Source organism: Alligator mississippiensis, chromosome 4, assembly GCF_030867095.1.
Source record: "Alligator mississippiensis isolate rAllMis1 chromosome 4, rAllMis1, whole genome shotgun sequence".
In the NCBI taxonomy this organism is placed as follows: Eukaryota; Metazoa; Chordata; order Crocodylia; family Alligatoridae; genus Alligator; species Alligator mississippiensis.
The window spans coordinates 232,512,855-232,536,597 of NC_081827.1; the positions used below are offsets into that span (position 1 = coordinate 232,512,855).

Consider the following 23,743-nt stretch of genomic DNA (forward strand, 5'->3'; position numbering starts at 1 on the left):
GTTTTTAAATTGTCTTTAAACTAGGTGTTTCTAATAACCAAGTAGATTTGTAATAGTAAATACTTATTCAGCGAGCTCAGAAATAAACAATAGGAAAAAGAAAACAATGATTATATAGTACAAATAATTTTGCTGTAATATGACAGCCTAACAACTTAAGTGCCCACTATTGTCATTATACTTCTTGAAATCCATGTGCATTAGCAGTAAAGGCTCAATAAAATGACTGTATAATTCATATTTTTGCATCAAGCTCTTTTGCTTCTAAAGTTTTGCATTTTCTCCATCAGCAAAAATAAATGGAAATAAATTAATAGTGTCTATTAAGTATCACTTTATGTTTATATTATAAAACAAAAGGGCGCTCTTCTCAGAGATTTCATTCCTGTTGTTTGTAGCACAAAACATGGAAGAAAAATAAATGCAGGTAACCAAGATCTTTCTTTAATAAGATAATAGATTTATAGAGGTGGAAAATTAATCTATCTAGACTTCAATAAAGCATTTGACATGGTCCAAATGGGAAATTACTAGTTAGAGAAGATGGAAATTAATACAAAAATTCTAGAGTGAATAAGGAACAAACTCTGAGGAAGGTAAAAGTGGGTTACTCTGAAAGTGGAACTAGCAGGCTGGCGGAAGAGTATAACCTGAGTTTCCTAAGGGCTTAAAAAAAATCTTATCTCATATTTTCATTAATGGCTTTGACAGAACAAGTAGGAATATACTAATTAAATCTGCTGATGATACAAACTTGGGAGGCATTGGTATAGAGGATTGGAATATCATACCAGATGAACTGAATGACCTTGAGAACTGAACTTAAGTAATGGAAACATAGTAAAAATTTAAAGGCAGTATATCTAAGGATTGACCATTTCTGCAATGTGAAGGAAGTTTATTAGAAAGAACAGGAAGATCTAGTTTTATTTTTGACCCAGAAAACGATGAGCCACTAATGAAATGTGGCTGTAGAAAAGACAAATGTGACATTAGAACGTTTCAGACAAAGTGATTCCAGTAGTTAGGAAAGCGCCATTCCATTTTACAGCGCACTTGTGATGCTTCATTTTGGATACGGTCTTCAGTTCTGGTCACCCAAGTTCAAGAAGGCCTGCTGTGATGATCAGAGGAATAAAGAGCCCTTATTATGAATGGAAACTAAGGCCATGCCTAGACAGCAAAGTTATCATGCCAAGCTCCAGTGCCTTCAAACATACTGTGATGCTCCATACAAGCTGCCGGTGTAAGAGGATGATATGTAGGAGCACTGTATGGATGCAGCTGAGTGACTGCTAATCAGCTCACACACATGCTAAGTAGACCAGTTGTGGCATTAAATGGACATGGCTACACCGCTTCTAGTCCCAAACATAGCTTGTGTGGAGCAGCATGGTATATTTGAGTGTTCTGCTGCTGATCATGGTAAGTTGGTGGTCTAGGGCTTGGCATATTTAAAGGAAAACTGCGAGGGGACAAAATTGTTCTCCCAGAACGTGACAGGAGAAAGAGGCACCAGGGAGACAGAAGAACTGGTAAAACTAAAGAAAAATGCTGATGCAAAAATAACTGAATCTAAACCGGTCATGAATAAATTCAGGCTCAAAATGTAAAGATGGTTTCCTGCCATCAGAATAGTGAGGAATTGTCATAGTCTCTCAATAGGAGAAACCAGGGCAAAAAACCTAGTTGTTTTAAGATGGATCTTGCTAAGTTTATGAAAAGTATTAAATGACTATGATAGCAGAGGACTGGACTTAATGATCCAGGCCATCTGTTCCCATCCTGTCCCATTATGTGATTACTTTCTGGTGTTGGCAGCGTCCTAGAAATGCCATTATATTATGTATATGATGGATTGTGATTAACCTGTTTCATTCATAGAATGTGGCTGGTTTAGTGAATGTAATGTGCTACTGGGTTGACACTCCTTCCACATGCACAAAGCCAGAATATTTGGGATCTAGGTAGAATGACTCGGGAATGATTGGGAAGGCAGTTGGAGGCCAGAGATCATTTTATCCAATGGAAAATGAATGAGTAGTCCAGTGTGTATGCACTGAGAACCACTGATATAATGGGATTATGCAAGGATGAAGAAATCCATTCAGGCACTTTCAGCTCTAAGGTCCTAGCTATAAGTCTGTCTCATGCTTAAGGCAAAAACTAAAACGTTCATGGACTTGCAGAGGGCTCACTTTCTTAAAGGAAGGCACATGCTTAGGTGTCTTGCTGAGGTGGAGTTTTTCAGAAATGTCACATGAATTCCTTTTTCTACTAGTATTTAAGTCAAAAAGTACTTTATTGTTCTAGTGTAACAAATTACACTCTTTAAAAAAAAATATTTTCCCAATTATTCATGTAGTTCTTCTACTATATGTATAACATGGAGGTTTTTTTCTAGATCCAGGATGATCTTAATGTGAATTAATCAGTGAAGGTGAAAATTCAACCAAACCTACCCATGTTATATCCTACTCACGTTATAAGATCAACCATGATAAGAAATGCTTCCTTCTAATGAGTAACAATGGTACCATTTATAGGTAAATTAAATATTCAAATATGAAAGAATAGTTCCACTGCAGTAAATAGCTGTCAACATATGCTTTATTTTACAATAAGGCAGATAAAGAATCTGCTTAGGCAAGGCATATGGGCTGTTTTATGAAGAAGAGCCACACCCATTATCTTTAAGGTAATCATGGAAAACCTAGTTAAAAATCTGAATTCCATTTGTTATATAAACATAATTATTACATTTAAATGTCCACCCTATTTCATCTCTACCTCAAGTAAATTGTTAGAGTAAGTGCAGTTGAACAAAAGATGTTCCCTGAGTTCATTTTTTAAAAAGAGAGAGAGAAAGAATAATCATAGGCTAAAGCGATCACTTTACTCCTTTCCTTGAATAAAATCTCTTGTAATAGTCTACATTTCTGTTCACAGATTGCAGAGCTCCTAGACAGACTGACCTTTACTGCCATCAACTTCACTTTACTTTTCTGATTTCTAGTTAAATGAATTGTATTGATTAAAATACAATTGATTTTACAAACATTCCAACAATTATAGGGTTCTTTTTCCCTACAAAACAGTTCCATAGAGCTGAAGAATAAGTTCATAGATGACAGATCTATAAAAAGGTGTTTTAGGGGATGAGTGATATAAGCAGACAAACCAAAAACAAAGAAACAGAGAGTATGGGGGCTCAGTTATGGTTATTCTATCAATCTCTCCTACAGCAAGAAGGGGGAGCAGGTAAACTGTAAAAGATACAGTGGGTCAGACTGTTTCTTTGGCTGAGGTCTACTAAGTGTGTGCATACTGCGGGGACAGAGAAGAGACATTGCTTCAAAGAGGAGGATACAGCTTCTTGATTCACATACTGCCTTGGCCTCAACATAAGTTAGAGCATTTCCTTTCCATGGTTTTCTCGAACTTGCATGATGGTCAGATGCATGTTATAAATGTATTTCTTCACAAATGAGTGTTCCTAGTGCCTTCAGTGGTGGCCAGATCAAGCCCTAAAGAACTATTAGTTAGGCATGAGATAGCAGAGAGGAGCTGCAATCCGCCCAGTGTCTACCTTAACTTATCAGCACCTTTCTCCTTTCTCTCACTACATATAACTTACATTAACTACAGCCAGGGTTTGTTCTGATGTAGTTACAATAGTGTTTGACTAACCATTCTTAATATTAAGGCACATCCTAAGTATAGATAAGGGAAAAAGAAGGATTGTTTTAGCTTTAAACCCAATGTAGAAGGGTTTAACTTTTTAAAAAATATATTTAATGGTATAATGTGGCCTCTAAAGTGAGAAGCAAAATAACTAATTACAGATACATCTTGGAGTCTTAATAGAGTTCAGATAAATACCCAAAACATCAGATGCTAAACCAAGCCTTATCTTGTCTATGACAAGACTTATTTCCAGAGCTCTAACAAATGTAAGCAAAATATAGTAGAATGTGGAAACTTATATTTGTAGAAAGAAAATTCTATTATCAGGAAACGGCACCTTATAACAACATTCATGTGTTCAGTTGTAAAAGCATCAAAGCATAAGCAAAACATTTTCCATAAAACTACTTCATGGAAGCAATAACATTTGGATTAAATCCAACACAGAGAAAAGAAAATAATATTAAAGGGAAAGATAATACAAATGCAATTAGACTATCAAGCAATAAAACTCAATCTGTGCTTGATAGCTGAAACCTTCTAAGCTCAGAATGAAAAAGAAAACCAGAGATCAGAGGCCTCAGTCGTTTGATGTCTTACTGTCCAAATCTTTGAGTGATTATCTACCTAAAATATTGACAGTATCTTAAAAATACTTATCTCAGAAAAAAAAAATGCTATTCCTACAAATGCCCTTAACATTTTTGGACAGTAAGAAAATGTTTCAGAAAGTTACATTATTGACCTTTAGTTTTGATCTTAGTTTTTTTGGAATGACACCCAGAAATTAAAAAAAAAAAAAAAGTTAGTTTCAAAGAACATTTCTCACTTGTGTATGCAGTTTTTGTAATTAATGACAGAGAGGACTTCTCTAACAGACCCCTTTCCTACTATGCATTTTCCATTCCCAAATGAATGAGAAAAAGTCATACCAGATGAGACTATTGGTATATCTTGTCTGGAACCTTGCCTTTCCTAATGGGTAATAGCTGCTAAAATATTCCAGAGGAAAGCAGAATACCATGTTTCTTCATTCCCTCATTTGATTTCTCTTCTTCTGTGCTGTTCTACTCTATTCCCTTTAAACTTGCCACCTGCTTTTTTTTTTCCCCAGCAACACCTCAGAGTGCTTTGACTTTTTTATTTTATTGATTTTAAGATTCAGTTTCCCAACTGCTGCATCTAGAAATTCAACTGCCAGCTGCGCAGAATTTCCAGAAGGAAAAAAATTCTAAAAGGGTGGCTTAATATTTTTCTGTCAAATTGTCAGTTGGCTTGTAGAGTTCAGCCTTGTAGCTGATGTCATTTTGAACTTGTTAATATAGTTCATAGCAAGGTTTCAACTGGAAACCGGATGTCTGATTCTGTGATGTTGTGCTTGGTTATTACCATGACACTTGACCAGTGAGAATGAAGGATCTTTGAATATCTCCATATAACTATTCAGAATAATGTCATATTTTCAGTAAATGTCTTTATTCTTTGTGCCTTTTTCATTTCTACAGACAGAGATCAGTAGAAAGGATCCCATTCACTCCATTGAGTATGATTATCAGGCAGCTTATAAAGAAAGAAGTGTGGGAATTTTTAAGCCATCAAATGGTGTCACCATCATCATTAGTTTTACCTGATCCAGTTGAAAAGGAGAAAATTCACAAAAACACCGTTTCCAGTTGGCATATTTTAACCAACAGGTTATTGTTAAAGGGATGAGTCTTGCCTTCACTAAAGTTCATAGAAGCTTTGCTGTGGGAGCTATTTAAGTGGGACAAAGATTTGGATTGGAATGTAGTTGCAGGTTTAGTTAACAGTGCAGTTGGCTTATTATACCAATGTATTATCTGAAAAGCTTCCAAGTGCCACTCTAATTCTTTTCCCTGTCTGATCTGCTGCTCTGTTTCTTCTTTCCTTGTACCCCCTGCTTGATCTGCTACTTTGCTTTCTGCTCCTGCTTTATCTGCCCCTGTGCTCCCTCCCCAATCTGTTGTGTGACACACTCAGATGGTGCCTGTGCCACAGTTTGGCCACTACAGCCGTCCCGTAATGATGGGTGGGTGAGCACAGTTTTAGCCCCCAGGTACTACTAATTGGGAGTATCAGAATGGAGCTGGGGAGTATCTCACCCTGTCCTCCATATCTTGCATTTTCCCTGCAGTTGCTCTGGCTCCAGCAATGAGAAGGGCAGAGCAACAGTAGCATGGGCACTACAGAAGCAGCAGCCAGGGATTTGCTCCTGCAGAGATGTCACATCCTCTAGTTGCGACCATAAATTGGTGTTAAAAACACTTCTTGATACACATGTTGGCAGCAAAAAAAAAAAAGGAAATGAGATTCCTCCACTACAGCAGTAAACTTTTTGCTGTTTTCTCTGCACTGTGTCACCACCCCACAAGGCGCAGTACAGGTCAGTTATGTCTCTGGAACAAATAGAAGATATTGGGAAAACTATTCATTTTAAAGAGTTAAAACAATCAGTTCAAGAGTTAGTAACGTGTTTCCATGCATTAAGCTCTTCGTTCCATATTTGGGATCAGGCAACCATAATTTAAACGAAATGCATGCTCCATTCTGTAATGCATAATCATGTAAATGATTTTTCCATCAGGGAAAAAGGTGAAGCTTGCAAGTAATCCCTATCCATATCTGGGACCTGATTTACAGTTTCTTTAATTTAGTTTAATTTAGACTCCTATAACCTAAAACCTTACTTATTTCTATCACATTCCTCCTAAAGTACCAAGAGGATTGTATGTGGATTAGCTACAAATAGCTGAGAAACATCTGAATACAACATACACTGAAAATATATACTTTTTTCTGGCCAGCAATTTATAACTGGAGTAGTCATTTAAGTAATTATCATGTAAGGTTTCAAAATGATTGTGAACAGAAATAAAAAAAGACTATAGTGACTGGTTGGGGTGTGCGAAGCTTTGGTCCCTGATCTGATTGGGCCTGATTCGGTGGCTGAATCGCGGAATCTGAATCGAATTAAGAGACACTTTAATCTCTCCAAACTGAATCAGAACCCTCCAAATCAATTCAGAGAGATTCAGAAAGATTTGACGATTTGGACATAGACACACCTTTAAAAGATTTTTCTACATACCTCAAGGTACTAGGCAACTCATGAATGCTGTGATGGTGGGACAGATAGAGCGTCCCACAGGAGCATGGGGGGCTCTCCAGAGTGCTTGGCAGCGGACCTGAAGGTGGACCAGAAGTAGGTCCGAGAGGGAGCATGCTGGGGGCCCCCTCCATGCTCCTGCAGCTTGATGACTGGTGTCTCCTGGGTCTGGGGGGGCACCCAGGGTCTGATTACCCCGCAGCTGATTGCCAAGTTGGGGGGGTGGCATGGGGGGGTGCCCCCCGCATGCTTGGTGGTGGACCCGGAAGCACTTCTGGTCCACTTCCAGGTTTGCTGCCGAGCATGTGCCCCACCCCTCCCACGCTCCTGTGGAACGCTCCATCCGCCCCACCATTGCAGCATTCATGAGGTACCTTGCAGCATTCAGCCTGGTACCCTGAGGTATGTAGACAAAAAATTTAAATCCGCGTCTATGGCCGAATTGCTGATTCTCTGAATCATCATTGGATCATCAAATTCAGATTTGGCCAAATCGAATTGGGGACAGTGATCCGAATCAATGAATCAAATCACTGTTTCCGATTCAGGCTGAATCCAAATCCAAATCAAATATGGCTTGTTTCGCACACGCCTAGTGACTGGTGCCTTCCCATAAAACAACATTTAGCAAGTCACAACTTTGTACTCCAATTTTGAGTTTTCTTAGAATGTGGCTGAGTGAATGAAATGTAGAAGACAAATGCAGTCTTAATAGATTAAAGTATTTCTAGTGGGCTGAAAGTCCACTTACTTATTTAAGAATGAGGATATGTCCTTTCCTTGTGGAGCAGGGAAGGAGCAAAAAATGCAAATGAAAATGTACAGATGAGAAAAGTGACATGTATCTAGAAGGCATATTTAGTCATGTGAAGGTAATGGAGTGGCATCAGGGAAAAATGTACAGTTCTTCATCGTATATAAAAGAAATCTGGGTTCTGCTCAGAAAATGTACCAGGATTGATTTCAGAGACTATAGGCTTTGTACACACCACAAAATTGGCCTTTAAAGCTGCTTAAATGCCCTTTTACACAGCTTTAATGGTGTTGCTGTTTGCATGTTCGGTGGCATATTCCGCTTTAAATGACTTTACTACGTAGCAACATAAAACACCTCCGAGGTGTTTTAGTTTGCTACCTAATGAAATGCAACAGTGCATGGGGCTCTGGAAGCTGACATGCTCGGGGCTTGGCAGGTCTCGCACAGCTCAGGGGCTGTGGTGTGGGACCCAGCAGCAGCCCGTGCAGACAGGATCCATTGAAGGGGAAAAAAAAAAAAAAGCAGTGAGCCTGATTTTTTTTTTTTCTCCCCAGAGCCTGCCTGCCTGCCTGAGCTGTGTGGGGGCCCAGTGCTTCCCTCCTGAGGCTGTGGGGGAGCCAATGCTTCCCTCCTTGGCTGCAGTGCTCCCCAGGACTGCCTGGGCCGGGTGCCAGTTGGCGCATGCTGCGTGGGGGCCCCCCGCACATCTCAGGGACTGCTCAGCCTGCCGGCAGCTCATCCCCTCTCCCCACAGCCACCGAAGAGATGGGTAAGGATCGGGCCTCTACACTTGTGTACATGCCTCGGGGGTTTAGCTCAGTTTAATTCTCGCTAAATTGAAATTTTAAAAACTCCACCATTTCAATTTAGTGAGAACTAAATTGAATGAAACCCCCGTAGCATGTACAAGTAGCCTATATGAACTTGGTGCAAGCACCATTTGATCATGGGGCTTGAAAATGGTACAGTGGAAGTAAATATTTTTGTCCTCCTACCAAAGAAATACAACTTACACCACTAAAATATTGTCCATGGTTTCTTCAGACTTCTCTGGATGAAATACATAGGTCCAATAATCTCTATAGATTTTTCATCATACTTTAAACAGTCATTGAAGTGCATATTTCAGTTCAATCAACACAGAAAAATATTTCTTAGGTGCCTAATATCTTTTTGCATCTTATGAAATTTGTCATGAATTATGTTCCTATATTAGTAAATGTTTATTTTGTTAATAAAAATATGGCGTCTCTCTTCTTCTCCATGAACAAGAAATGTTTATAAAAAATGCATTTATAGCCCTTTTTTGAACTCAAGTCCTTCACTGCTGTTTTGAACAAACCTAAAGAGATTTTGAAGACAGACATTTTGTATTATAACATTCCCAAGGGTCAGATGTATGATCGTCTTTACTAAAGCTCCTTTCAGTCCCAGTTGAATAAATATGCATTTTATTTCACTAATCTTGAAACAACAGGAATAAAGTTTACCCAGGTCTTTTATACCTCAGAGAACAAAACAAATACTACAAATCTTTAGAGAGAAAGGATATACAAAAGGGCTGGAGGTGCATGTTTCAAAGCAAATACTCTTTAAATGATGTGCAAATTATTTCAGCACTTGAACATGATTTATGAAAGGGGATTAGTCCACTGAAACAAGAACCCAATTTAAACTGTTGGGTTTCAAAGTCAAAGATGAGAAGTGGTTGCAGGAGAAGGCAGAAGAAACCAGATAGTAATCTATAGTGAGGATTTCTGATTGATTTTCTTTAACTCTATCTTACATTAGCTTTCTCTGTCATTCATACTTCACTGTAGTGGGCAGTATAAAATGCCTTCCATTATGCTATAATTCTCCATATGAATTAAGTATGCAATAATGATAATTAAATAATAATGAGGTAATTAATATCTTAGTGACTAGCTTTCTATTTACTGGTATGTCCTATAAATGAACACAAAGAGTATGAAACAATTAAAGATTATCAGGCTCAACCATATAACTTTTACATTGAGTTGTATGTCAGTGAACAGGCCAATGAGTCACAGGTCACATCTATAATAATACATTATATTATACTGTAATATTCCCACATACTCCTCAAGTAATGGGCAAGAGCTACTCTTAAGTACTATAAAAATGATCACTTTTATGTAATTGTAAAGATTAATAAGTGAGCTAACTTCTCATGGCTCTTTAATGACCCTGCTGTTCTAGTAGGTAAAGGAAAATTTAATGATCCTGTTCAGATATGATTAATATCTAACTTTTTCCTGGCTAAAAATTTGGATTCAGTTCAATAAAAATGAATTAAGTGAACATGCAGTGATTTCCCTGCCAAACTTTTTGTGGAAGTTGGTTATGCCCAATTTAAAAATATGTTACTCAACCCAAACACTAAACTCTAGAAGGAATTGCATAATTATTATTATTACTATTATTGTTGTTACCACTATTAATGGTAATAATAACAGTAATAATGATTGGATAGGAGCAGAAAATTCAAATGAAAAGAAAATCCTTTAGTATGGGACAAATTATTCATATTCAGTTGTCATGCTGAAGGCAGTATTATCACTTTATTTATTAGGCAGAAGTGACATAAAGAAAAGTCTATATTTTATTTCTGAGATAATAAATATCGGCACTGGTTTACCATTGAAATTAGTGTTTCTCTAAACTTGAATATAAAGACTATAGCATGTATTTAGTAAGTGCGATATTAAAAGTTACAGAAATTAAAATTCAAAGCTAGGAAATGCGTAAATTTAGGTTCTAACAGTAAAATTAATGAACTCATATACCACAAATGGTATGCTCCATCCTGTCTTCTCGTACATCTACTTTTACTTTATTTTTTATGTAGTAAAATATGTACTACAACCATACAGGCTGTGCAGCATAACAAAATTAACATTGCTGTAGGAAGTGAAATATTTGCATATCATTAATGTGGATTTTTGTATTACATTTCTTTGGTTTTGTTAAAAGATATAAAACTGAACTAAACACAATATTAACATCATGATCTAATACTATGAACTAAATAGTATAAATTTCACTTTGCAGTTCATATTTCACTGAAATAAATGAAGGGGAGAGAATTCATATCTCATTGAAGTTAAAAGAGTTAGAGTTGAATGACTTGCAAACTTTGCTGCCATCACTGGGTCCAGTTCCATCGCCCTTTACACATAAATAGCCCTTATGTGGATGACTGACTCCATTACAATACGACTTGTGTAAGTAAATGTTATTCGATGTAAGGGCTACAGAATCTGGCCCTCAGTGATTTCAATAAGTTAGTAAAAATCTCACTGAAACACACAGACATCATGGCTAAGTACAGGCATTCAAGAAGCCCATGGCAGAAGTGCTCAAGGTTAGGTCAGGAGGAAGCAGAACACATGTCAGCCCTTGTGGGGAGGGAGAGTGGGGGGACTTGGAACCTACCTGCATGGCCTGAATGCAGAAAGTGTGGGGAGGGGGAGGCAGAGGGAGGCGGCTCTTGCATACATCCCACAGTGTCCTGTGGGCTCTCCCTGGGCTGCTGAAGACTTCTGAGCAGAGCCAAATGACCAGGCTGCCCCTGATTGGCTGGCGGGGGCATCGTGGTCATCCCCCTGAACCCAATTCATAGATTCATAGATGTAGGGTCGGAAGGGACCTTGCAGATCTTCTAGTCCGACACCCTGCTGTTGGCAGGACAGAAAACTGGGCTCAAATGACCCCAGGTAGGTAATTGTCAAGCCTCTTCTTAAAGACCCCCAAGGTAGGAAACAGCACTACTTCGCTTGGAAGTTGGTTCCAGATCCTGGCCACCCTGACTCTGAAGTAGTGCCTTCTAATGTCTAGTCAGAAGATGCTTCTCTAACAACTTATGGCCATTATTCCTTGTTACTCTGGGAGGCACTCAGGGGAACAAGGTCTCTCTCATTCCCCGCTGGTCTCCCCTAGTAAGTTTATAGACGGCCACCAGGTCCCCTCTTAGCCTTCTCTTGTGAAGGCTGAACAGGTTAAGGTTCCATAGCCTCTCCTCGTAGGGTCTGCCCTGCTGTCCCTGGGTCATGTGAGTGGCCCTCCTTTGGACCCTCTCAATGCTGTCCCTCCTGAAGTGCGGCACCCAGAACTGGACGGAACATTCCAAATGTGGCCTGACCAGTGTCACATAGAGGAGGAGGATCACCTCCTTGGACCTGCTTGTGATGCATCTGTGGATGCACGACAAGGTACGGTTAGCCCTACCGACTGTGTCTTCGCATTGCCGGCCCATGCTCATCTTGGAGTCGATAATGACTCCAAGATCTCTTTCTGCCACTGTGCTTTCAAGAAGAGAGTTCCCCAGCCTATAGGTATGCTGCTGGTTCCTACTGCCCAAGTGCAGCACCCTGTATTTGTCAGCATTGAATCCCATCCTGTTCTCATTTGCCCACCCCTGTAACCTGTCCAGGTCCAGCTGTATCCTATTCCTCCCTTCTAGCATGCCCACCTCACCCCAAATCTTGGTGTTGTCTGCGAATTTAAACAGGGTGCTTTTCACCCCCTCGTCCAAGTAGCTAATAAAGAAATTGAACAGTGCGGGCCCAAGGACTGAGCCCTGGGGGATTCCACTGCTCACATCCCTCCAGGTTAAATATGACCCACCTACCACCACTCTAAGTGCAGCCCCTCAGCCAATTTGCTATCCATCTGACTGTGTAGACATCAATACCATAGTCGCCTAGCTTTTTTAATGAGAATGGGGTGGAAGACAATGTCAAAGGCCTTCCTGAAGTCCAGAAAGACTACAAAAGTAATCACTTGGAACCCCTGCACTAGCTGGGAATTGAACCCAGGTCCCCTGCATGGCAAGCAGGAATTCTGCCATTGAACCACCAGTGCTTGAGCACAAGTAGTAACAGCAGCAGCAGCTGCAGCTCATCATGGCATGCACCCTCATGCCCATGAACCACCTGCATGCCCACTTAGCATGCACTGTACCCGCCGAGAGAGAGAGAGAGAGAGAGAGAGACAGAGAGAGAGAGAGTGTGTGTGTGTGTGTGACACCTGGATTCTGTGTGTGTGAATGTGTATCTGCCCCTCCCCCACACACACTCAGGTGTATGTGTATGTGCCCCCTCCAACTCAGGTGTCCTGGATATGGACACACACACAGAACCCAGACATCTGGGGCACAACTGGTTCATGACTTTCACACGGCTGATGAGGATAATGCCCACTTCTTGCACAACTTCCTGTTCCCCAGGTTTATGGAGAATGGATGCTGTGCTTCTGGGGACCCCAATTTCATCAGTGATGATATCATCACCCCCACAATCCTTATTGGGGGCCTGGCATACCCCATCCTACCCTGGCTATGAAGACCTATGGAGGGGCAGTTGGATTACTAAAAGGATGAAGTGAACTGTAGACTGGGTCTGGCATTGCATGCACACTCGACACAGGCATTAGGGAGAGGGTGAGCCTCCTGCTGATGTTTGTGACCATGGCTGCACACCAAGGCAGGCTGTCCAGGTCTATAAGCCCTGGCCAACTGCCTTGTCACCTGCATGGACCGGGACCTCTCTCCAGATGAGTAGGGCCAGAGGGGTTCAAGACCTTACACCGTGGAACTGAGCCAGGGTCTCCTGCCATGGGCTCCTCAGGCTCTGTGTTATGGGCACTACTGCCCAGAACCCAGGCTGTCTGGACAACACCCCCCTTGCCCTCTCCCTCCCCAACCTTTCCCCAGGGGCACACACCAGGTTGTAGAGAAATGTGGCACAAAGTAGAGAAGTACCTCAGTTTAAAATGTTGCAGTTGCAAAACCTTTCCTGTGTTTAGTAAAGAAAACCTGTTGCTTATTGATCATGTTCCCTCCACCCAAAACAGCAAACCTTTGGTGGCAGCAGGGTCAGAGGCAGGGTTGAGAACAGGGCAACAGAATCTGGAAGGGAGTTTGGGGTCAAGGGGTTTTGAATTCACCACAGGGCCTAAATTCAACAAGCATGAAACCTTGGGAGGAAGGTACAGGATAGGGAGCTTTTGACCTGGCACCCTACTTTCAAGGATCTGAAGACGAGACCAGGGACTTCTCTCTGTAGGAGCTGAATAACTGCATAATCCTGGACCCCATGTCTGTATGAGAGAGCTGCAGGCCAGGAGGCATCACCGCAGCAGGTGCCAAAGACTGCTGGCCCTTCCACTCAAGACCCCCAGCCCCTTCGCTTCTGAGACCATGTATCCTGTGGCCATGTAGGCAGCCAACCCAAACTAGGGGGGATGCCTATTCTTGCCAAGGCTGCCCCTCTCCCCCACAGTGGGACCTGGGTCAAGACTGGGGCCATGAGGAATGGAAGAATTCACCCCAGGCCTCCTGGTGGAGTGGTGGACAAGCTTGGGCCACTAGGCTCTGCTGTCAGATGCTGGTCCAGTGATGGCCTGGCCTGGCCTGATGGGCTAGGGAGCTGCACTCTCCAGGCCATTTTGAGTGCTCCTGTGACCCTTTGGGACTGACCTGGACCTGTCTGGTGTCCTGCACCTACAAGGTGACCAGCAGCAGTCCAGGACTGTGTATATTGACTCCCTATCCTGATGTTGTGAATTTCTCAACTCCGTTGAACTGCAAGGTGTCTCTGCCAAATGATGGGTCACTATCTGCAGCCCTTGGTCATGTGACTTGGCACTCTGCATGTAAGCATCCCACGGCCTGTCCATTTCCCCTGTATATCACCCAATTCATTCCCCCAGCCAGTCTCGATGCCCCTGGCAACAGGAGTTCATGGTGAACAACCTGAGCTCAGAGGCTGCAACTGGAGCTTGTAACATCTCCTCTTTGTTTTGCTGGCACCTCATGTGCACATTTTTCATTCACTCAACAGGTGCCACCCATCCCACACTCACCAGACTGGGTGCCATAAGCTGGCCTTCCACACACAGATGTGGAGCCTGTAAACAAGGAGGAGGGGTTGCTTAGCTTGCAGGGGTGGAGGGGGCAGGTATGGGGCCAGGATGGGCCTGCAATAATGAGCAGGGGGTTGGGGGTTGCCTTGAGGGGTCATTACAGCCTGCACCATGAGAATCAGAATCAGCCAGCTTCCACGGACTTCACCCACAGATCAGATCATAGGAGAGGGAAAAAAGTGCTGTTGGGACACTTGCTAGCCTATTCAGGTGTGGAATCTAGGAATCATCCTGACAGTGAGAGCCTAATGACTGAGATACCAGATTCCATGCAGGAATTCTTCCATTACATATGTCCCTTTCCAGAAATGGCAGGGAGGGAGGTTAGTTTGGGAGTTTTTGACAAGGGGGGGGGGATTTTTTTTTTATCATTCCTGCAGTAGTTGTTAGACATAACTGCATGATAATTTTTGCCCCTGATCTGGGGGTGGTCTCTGAAAAAAAGTGCTATTTACCCTTTTGCCTGTTGAGCTCAATAAATGCTATCAAAATCTTTCCATGAGTGCCGGGGGGGGGGGGGGTGTTTATGTGCAAGTGCTCAGAGCATCTGTGTTTAGGTTTGAATCCCCCATAGAGCACACCATGGCCTTGACAAAAATGGCAAGGATGTGTTAATTAGGCAGATTTATGAATCCATTGAATGGGACGTGCTCTTTTAAGCACCCAAGAGTGGGGGTGGGGGGATGAGGAATGTCACATTTACTGGGCTCCTTGACTGGGGGGAAAGCAACCAATTCACCCTCTTCCAATGCCCCAACATTTTGCCCCCTACACAGCCCAAACCCCTTGGTGGGCTTCTCAGCCATAATGGCCTGAGAAAGGGCTATGAGTGCAGGGGGTGGCCTGTGGTGACCTGTGGTGACCTTGGCTCTCTCTGCTGCCCCTTCCTGCCCTCGCCCGCGAGGGGCTCTGCATTTGCCCTGGGACCAGGGTTCCCACCATGATTGCATAGAGCTGGGATGAACCTTACCATCACAGGTTGCACAGCATCCATGTGTATGGCCTGATTCATCAGGAGAAGTGTCAGAAGGAATGGTCACAGGTCCTGTGGGTTGTGCAAGTGCAGCAGCCACTGTGATGGTAAGGGGAGAAAACATCTCTAATTCACCCTATCTGAAGCTGGCACTATCTGTGTTTCTTGCTCCAGATGGCAAGGAGATCCTTTATTCCCCTGAAATGCCACTTGCATCCCCATGTTTGACTGTTGGCGGGGGACAGGACAGGTTTGTCCATGGTCCATGGAGGTGCCTATTAGGGTCTTGGTGTCCGTGGGTGTGTGATGGTCTGGCTATCAGGGGGTCGGTGGAAGGCTGGTAGGATGGAAGCAGCAACAATATATGAGGGTGCACGTCTCAGCTCGTGTTTCTCACTCTCATTTCAGAGGCTTGCAGTCCCTGCTCCCACATTACCTGGCCTCCACTGCTGCGGCCACCTCCAAAATCTCAAATTATCCAGGAGCTTTCAGCTGATACCCTGTAATTCTGGCAACACATACCCTACCTGAGCTGTAAAATTCAAATGTCCATAGCCCATGGAGTCTTAGGATCATGGGGTATCTTTTAGCTTGCCCTACCTTGGAGGTTCAGTGCCTCAACTTGCCCCTCCCAACCCACACAATCAAGATAGTTGATCATCTACTAGCTATCCAATCAGTGATCAAGAAGAGGGGGAGTCAATCTGCACTAAATGAGAATGAAGGACATGGCAGGAGTCTTCCCTTCAAAAGAAAAAAAAAGGGAGGGATGATAAATATTTAGGGGCGCAGCTTGGCCATCCTTACTTTGTACCTTTTAGAATCTCTCTTGGAGCCACTCTAATTAAATTGCTGCTCCCCGCCTCCCCACCCCACTCCTGGAACAGCTGTATAAATGACCTATAACAGCCTGTCTGAACCAACTTTCTATCAAGTGCATGTGGTTCCAAACCATTACTTAATTGACCAGGATTATTAAAAATTGGCTTTAAGACATGAGACCAGAGAAATGCTCCCTTTTTCTTTACAGGCTACTGAATTCATCCAATCTTTCTGGGACTTCATGTCTGTGAGCTGGATTCATGAGTTTCTGGTCTTACATCCTCTGCTGAGCACAGGCAGTGTAAATACTTCTCACAATCTACATTTTACATGCATTTGGTTTCCCCAGACAAGTTGGAAAGCAGTGATGCTACATATTAGTATGCATAGGTGTGCTGATGTAGATGTTGGGCATGTTCAAGTACATTTTTTACTTCCATTAGGAAACTTTCCCATTGCCAGAAATTAGTGCAGATGAATCTGTTCTTAAACCAGGTTAACTGTCAGCAGAAGCAAAATAACAGCAGACTCACATTCAGTACTTGCTCATTTGCACCCATGGCAATATGCAATAAATGAAATTCAGCAATAAGCAGCTTTCTTTGTGTGGATGGATCTGTGCTCCCTGGTGGGAGGAAGTGGGCAGGCCTGGGGACAGAGGCTTCACTGACTCTTGTCAGTGATGGCCTGAGGATGGAGCCAGCCCACAGCTTGGGCACAGGAGACCAGCTCTGGCCTAGGCTAGACTGCCACCCCATTGTGGGGGAGGGACAGGGGGGGAGGTAGGGATGAGCAGGGTGCTGCAATGCTCCATAGGATGTTGGCAGTATGTGACCTACCATAAGGCATCATGGGATGTGATATAGATGTTCCTCACAACACTCTAACCTACAGCACTGAAGTCTGATACCACATCCATTCAAGGATCTTCCATTTTTACAGCGCTCTATGGGCCCTGAACTTCTGTTCAGTTATGTTCATCTACCACACGATAGGTGTACTTCTGTACCTGGTCCATGTGCTCTGCCAAAAATACCATGACTTTAACATGTGGAACACGAGAAAGCTATACAGATGAGGAAAATTATCCAGTCCACAGTTTTACAGTCTACTTCATAGTTCATGTAGCATTCTGCAGCATTTTATTAAGTCTAATCTTTTCTTTAAAAGCAATCACTTTCTGCCTTTTTCCTTTTACTAAGGTAGAGGAAGGCAGGGCAGGGGGCACCTCAGAGGCTAACTGGTTCAGAGAAGAATAAGCTTCTGTAGGTGACAGACTACTTAGTTAGATACTAAGTTACTATAAGACCAGTGGAAGTATACCTGCTTCTACCCTTGTAGCCAAGTCCTATAGAGAAAAAAGTAAAAGAACCAATAATACATGAGTCCAAGTACTAACTTTGATGTCAGTGTATATGAAATAGACTTTTAGAATCCCTCAAACTTAAACTGTCTGCAGGTGAAGCGGGGAGAAAGTGCAGCAGGATATTATAAAGGGTTGAGGCTTCTTTGGCCTCTACTAAATTTCTTAGCTGATGCCTGCTAAACATGCTGAGAAGTGATTTTTCAGGCACTTATAGTTTCATTGTTCTATAACCAGCTGTCTTCAAAGATGATTATGGATACTCCGTTAATTACTGAGCAATACTTTCATGCCAAATTTCAAGTTTTAAGTTTTAATTTTTGAGTGATTTTGTGTGAAAGAAAAGTGTGGAAATAATATATTTAAATGGGAAACATGTAAATTATTCATCCTTGTAAATTTTAAACCAAACAAAAGACTGAAGTGATTTACTTAAACTTTGCCTTTTGGAAGAAGCCAACCAGGACAATGTCAGTGCCAAAGATGACTTTTTCCCAAAGTTTAGAGCATATAAAGCATCGTTATAATCTAAATGTTATTGTTTTCTTCATTTCTTCATGGAAGAGAAATATTTATGGATTACTGCTTCAGCAACTGAATTGCAGCTGCTTCTCTGTTGGAACTAGGTAACAGTTCATCAGTGCATAGCAATGTGACATTGTTCTTTAAGAGAAGAAGGAAAAAGGTCTGTCATTCATAACTGAAACTGCATATGGAATTTAGGTAAGCAAAATATAATTACTGGTCCTGGAACTGGGCCAAGATAACACCCTATTCAAATGAAGAGTAGAAAGAATCTCAGGACTACTGTTTCTTATGAATAACACTCGGATTTGCTATCAACTTTTCCCTCCAGCTTCTCCTTTGTGTTCTTTTTCCACCTTTTGCATCCTCTCATTATCTGGACTTCAAGCTCTCATGGCTTGGGACAATTTTATTTATAAATCTGTATGGTACCTATAATAATAAATTCCTGATACTTGACTGAGGCTTGTTGACACTAGGTGCATCTACACATTCATTAATATGCTTTTGCTAATGCACATTAAATTTAGTGCCTTCATTGTGAGATTCTAGAAAAAGGCACATTAGCCAATTTTAATGTGCATTAGTGAAAGCACACAGTTTTTCTGTGATGCTTTAATGTGCATTATAATACCTGAATACGCATTAAGGCACATATGTAGGTATATCTATTGAGGTACTAAAATGACGACAAATATCAGTCATACCACTCCTAAGGCATGGGCCATTCAAATTTTACCTCTCATTTTAGAGTCTATATGTCATTTTCAGGTGGACAAGATTTCCGAATATTGTACCCAAATATAATGGAAAATGTAGAATAGCTATATAGTGATGGGTTTTGAATGATGTACAGGATGCATTTCAGAAATGGGATATTTTAAGGTTAAGAAAATTTAAAAACAATTAGAAACAACATAAACAGTTAGACAACTTAATCAAGATGCATTAATTCAACTATTATATAGCAAACAAGGAAATAAAACTGGGTTTATCCAATATCACAGGGTGTTTTTAATATGTAAAATATTTAATTATTTTGTCTTGGCAACCTAAAGCTGTGGGAACAGATTACTGTTCCCACTACATAAGGAAATAACTGACAACAATTAGTATTTATTCTTGTTGCTTTTGTAATAAAAATAGAATTCCATCACTTTCAAGGAAATGTAAAATATTAATAAGAATGTGATGAACTGAGTAAATGTGACGCCATAAGGAAATGATGGAGAACAGGTTGGAAATATAGTGTTTTTGGAATGTATTGCATTATCAAGTTTGTGACTGTGCATTTTGACAAGAGCAGCCCTCAGATTGATACAGTAGCCAAAGGGCACTCTTCCTACTGAGAAGCCGTTTGTTTCCATTTGGAAAAGGGAAAAAAATAGAATTCAGCCTTCAGTTTGCAGAGAGAAGCTTCTAGCTATTCAAGCCTTGTCTCATCCACAAGAGGTCCCTACTGAGTGAAAAAACCCAAAGGAAAAAAATGCACAAAACACTACCACCACTGCATACTGCACTAAGATGTGATAAGATTATCAGTGAATACAGAATTATCTTTTATTGGTAGTGGACCATATTACCTTGTTAGTATTTTATTTGGCAACATATATTAAAAAGTCTCTGCTTTCTGAAGAATTGATGGACCGTATGGATTGGTAACAAATTACAGATCCTTTCATTATCTATCCATGCTTACCTGTTGTAACGCCAGTTTCAATTTGAGACTACAACTTGTTACTAGCTAATGGCCTGTTCAGTACTCTGTAAAAAATGAATGTGGTAGTTGAAGACCATTTACTGGTGAACAGGTGTCTGCACTACAAAAAGCACTATTATGATTGGCTGTAATTAGTACCCTTCTTGGCAGCTTTGCAGAAGAGTTTTAGGTCTGAATGATGATATACTGATATATAATATTCCCATTGACTCAAAAAAAATATCTTGGATAACAGCAGTGCCCTTCACATAAAGGGTGCTGGTCTTGCCAGCTCACTTTTTTGCAGCAAAGGCACAGGCCTTCAGTTTACCTTCCTTACAACAAAAAGATGCCCTTTTTGCATAAGTACTAGTTGTCGAAGTTAAAGCTGTATCCTGGCTGATTCTGTAAGGCCCTTGACAGACATTCTAATTAAGACATGACTGACCCATTAATTGCACCATATGTAATAAAGTAGTATTCCATTTTCAAGGAATAAATGGTACAACAAAAGGGGAAATCAACCATAAAAATATTCCATAAAATATATGTAACATTTTTGTGCATCTGTAACAGGCTGGCTTTTTAGGGTTGGGTCTCAGTGCTGGCTGCCCTCCTGTTCAGGGCTAAACCTCTGCTTTGCTCGGCTGCCTTGACTTGATGGAATAAATATGATTGTTGTTTCTAAGGAGGGAGGTTGCCTATTACTCACCCTTCTGGTGCCAAGGGCCTTGGTAAATGCTCCAACCTTCCGTTACACGTGTCCCATGCCTTGCTGATATTGATTCTCACATCTGGTCTTTCACCTGATGGGGCTCAGGCGGCTGCCACCATGCCTGGCCCCTTGTACTGGGGTCTTTCACCCTGTGGGACTCAGCTAGCTGCTGCTGTGGCTCAGGTAGCTGCCACTTAACACTGGGGTCTCTCACCCTGTATTGTAACCCACTTGTAGGTGGAAGCTCGGGTTTTCAGGTGCCCCTCCTCACCTTTCATCAGGGAGGTAACTGGCCTGGTATTTCTTGGGGACTCCCCCACCACAGGGAGTCCCACCAGGCCACCCTTCCCCTCCCCAGCAGGTTGCAGTTTTAGGTCATAGCCAGGACCAGGACCCTCCAAACCATCCCCATAGCTCCTGACCTTACCTCCAAGATGTTTCAAGAACAGCTCAGCCTGATGTTTCCTCCTTGCCTGCTCAGCTCAGACTGCTGCTTCTCTTTCTGAGGGTCTGGGTTAAAATGGAGGCTGCTCTTCAGACCAATCCCAGGGTCCTCCTAGGGTCATGTGCTAGCTTTGATGAGGCTAGCACCCACCTGCTGGCTGCTCCATTGCCAACTTGAAACCTTGAAGTGGCAGGCACTGCAGGTGCCCTGCCACAGCCTGGTTTCCTTTGCACCTTAAATTGTACATGTGGCAAGGTAACCACAGCCTGTTTAAAACACTGGTCCACTCCCAGGGTTAGGATTGACATTCAGCTGATTGGTAGTCTCAGCCCCAGCACCATACTAGAGTCTTAAACTGGCCTCAGTGCAGTTCTGATGCTGCAATCGATTGTCAGTCTGAGTCCCAGGACTGTACTGGGGTCTGGAACCAACTCCAATGTGGACAGTCAGCTGATTGTCAGTCCCAGGCCTGGGACTGTTTGGGTTCAGCTAATATTGAGCATCTGGCTTGCAACTTGCTGGTGCAGTGGGAGTCCAGATTCTCCCTGAACTGGCAATCACTGCGACCTGATCTCTGATCCTAAAATCACGTCTTGCCATGCTTATGTGGAACGTAAAAAAAAGGCCCTGACATGCATATATGGCCTGGCAGTAGGCATGATTGTTGGGATTGGGGATCAAATCCTATCACTTTTTTAAATGAATGTGTACTAGGGGTCTTGTAAGGCAAATGGTAATGGACCCCAACATATCCTAAAGAAGGACTGTGGCTTTGGTTTATAACAATTGTGTTTAACAATGCCATCTTTGCTCTGTTCTTAGTTTAAAAACTTATCAAACTATTAGCCTAAGAAGAAATCTAACTACTAGTTTATTGGACTGAATACAAACCAAGTTAGTGGTGATAGAAAACCTATATCACTGAGGTGCAGATGTTCTTGGCTTGTATAAACTGACTTTGGTGGTTTGAGTCCTGTTTCCAGTAGAGTGAATGGCCACATATAAACATTCATTTTCTTCTGGGAGAGTTGTTACTCTCCCAGGAGAAACTATGAGTGTATAGATGTTCAGGATTTTTCTCCCAGAGAAAAAATTGCCAATCCAGCTGAAAAATAACCTTGGAACAACCAGGGTTAAATCACTTCTGGCACATCTACGTGTGTATTAATGTACTTTTCCTAATGCACATTAAATTTAGTACCTCTAATGTGCGGTATTAAATAAGTGTGCATTAGGTTGCCCTAATGTGCAGTACTGAAAACACACGCTTTGCTTTCAACCCCCTGTACCCTCTCCTCCAAAGCAGTGTGTCATTTGGGCTGGACTGTACTACTCCAGCCAAGCAGGGAGCAAAACATACCCCCTTCACAATCCACATTGTGCTGCAGGGAGAGACAGGCTGATTGAGCAGTCTGGGTCAGCCAATTAGGATGGCCCTCTGCACTGCTGTTATCTGTCATCAGGCAGACTGAAGGAGCCTGCAGGGCATGCTGAGATGTGTGCACAGGCACCCCCTGGCTGTGCAGTATTAGCACAGGAATCTCTCTGTTCTTCAGGGGCTCAGCATTCAAATGTCTGCTCAGGCATCTCCAGGTAAGTTTTTCTATCAGGAGAGAAGGGTGGGTGAATTCTCCCATTTGAATGTAAGCAGCCATTGTCAGGTTGTCCAACATAATTATCACGTTTTGGAAGCTCAGAAGAAACACTACGCATCAAAGAAGCACAGAAAATGCACTACTCATTCCATGAGAGCAGCCTCTCTAGGCTTGAACTGAGGTATATATTGGTAGCATGGTTTGGGCTAAAGCTCAGCATAGCAGTTTTTCTCAGAAAATTTCAGTATCTAGAACCATATATCTGAGTCCTTTTTAGAGTTGTTACATTTGAGAGTATAGAAGAAAAATATAGTTTAATAGGAATTGCATTTGGATAATTTATTAACATTATCTAGAGGTAACATGGGCCTTTAAATGTACACCAATTGCCTTTCTTCCCTATAAAGAAAGTCTTCCTTAGCTTTCAATGTCTTGGTTTGTGTTAGGCTAAGTGATATATAAACATTCTTTCAACATCTATTTTTTTTTACTTGACTTTGCTTGTAGTAACCAATAACACGGGAGTACTAGAAAGATGATAAAACTGTTTAAACTTTATAATAACTTTATAAACACACTCGCAGATACTGCAAATATCTTCTCTGTGCTCTGCAGTCAAACTGGACAATGAAACGACCACCTGTTAACTGCTAACAATGTGTCATTACCAGTTCTCATGCCTTTTTAAAGCAATTTTGGCTCTAGCTGCCAATAATTCTGGCGACGATACTTGTGTGAACATTAAGGGCACAGAAAGCCAAAGGCAGAAAACTGACAATATAGTTTGTGCTTAGACTACTAATAAGTAAGTGAATACTATGATTTTTCTAATTCCACATAATTACTTAATCTCAAGGGGCCATAAAAAATTCCAAATTCATATTTTTGAAGCTAGCCAGTCTACACTATTTAAATACAAGCCTCAATTCAATAAGATTTCACAGCAGATACTTTCAATTTTTTAAACAGTTTAAATGGCCTCTAACAAGAAAGTTATTCACAGCTCTCTAAGGTTTAAAAAGAAATGTACACTAAGTTTATGTCACTGGTAGTGATAACTTTCTTTTGCTCTGTCTTCTAAATCACAGTT

The 23,743-nt window shown here is 41.7% G+C and overlaps 1 protein-coding gene and 1 non-coding gene across 2 annotated transcripts in view; both read right to left on the reverse strand.

Moving 5' to 3' along the window:
- ARHGAP15 (Rho GTPase activating protein 15) overlaps positions 1-23,743 on the reverse strand; it is a 503,050-nt gene that overhangs the window by 232,218 nt on the left and 247,089 nt on the right. The gene's annotated exons all lie outside the window — the stretch shown is intronic.
- TRNAG-GCC (transfer RNA glycine (anticodon GCC)) lies at positions 12,385-12,455 on the reverse strand. Its single transcript has one exon. It is a non-coding gene; the product is annotated as a tRNA-Gly (tRNA).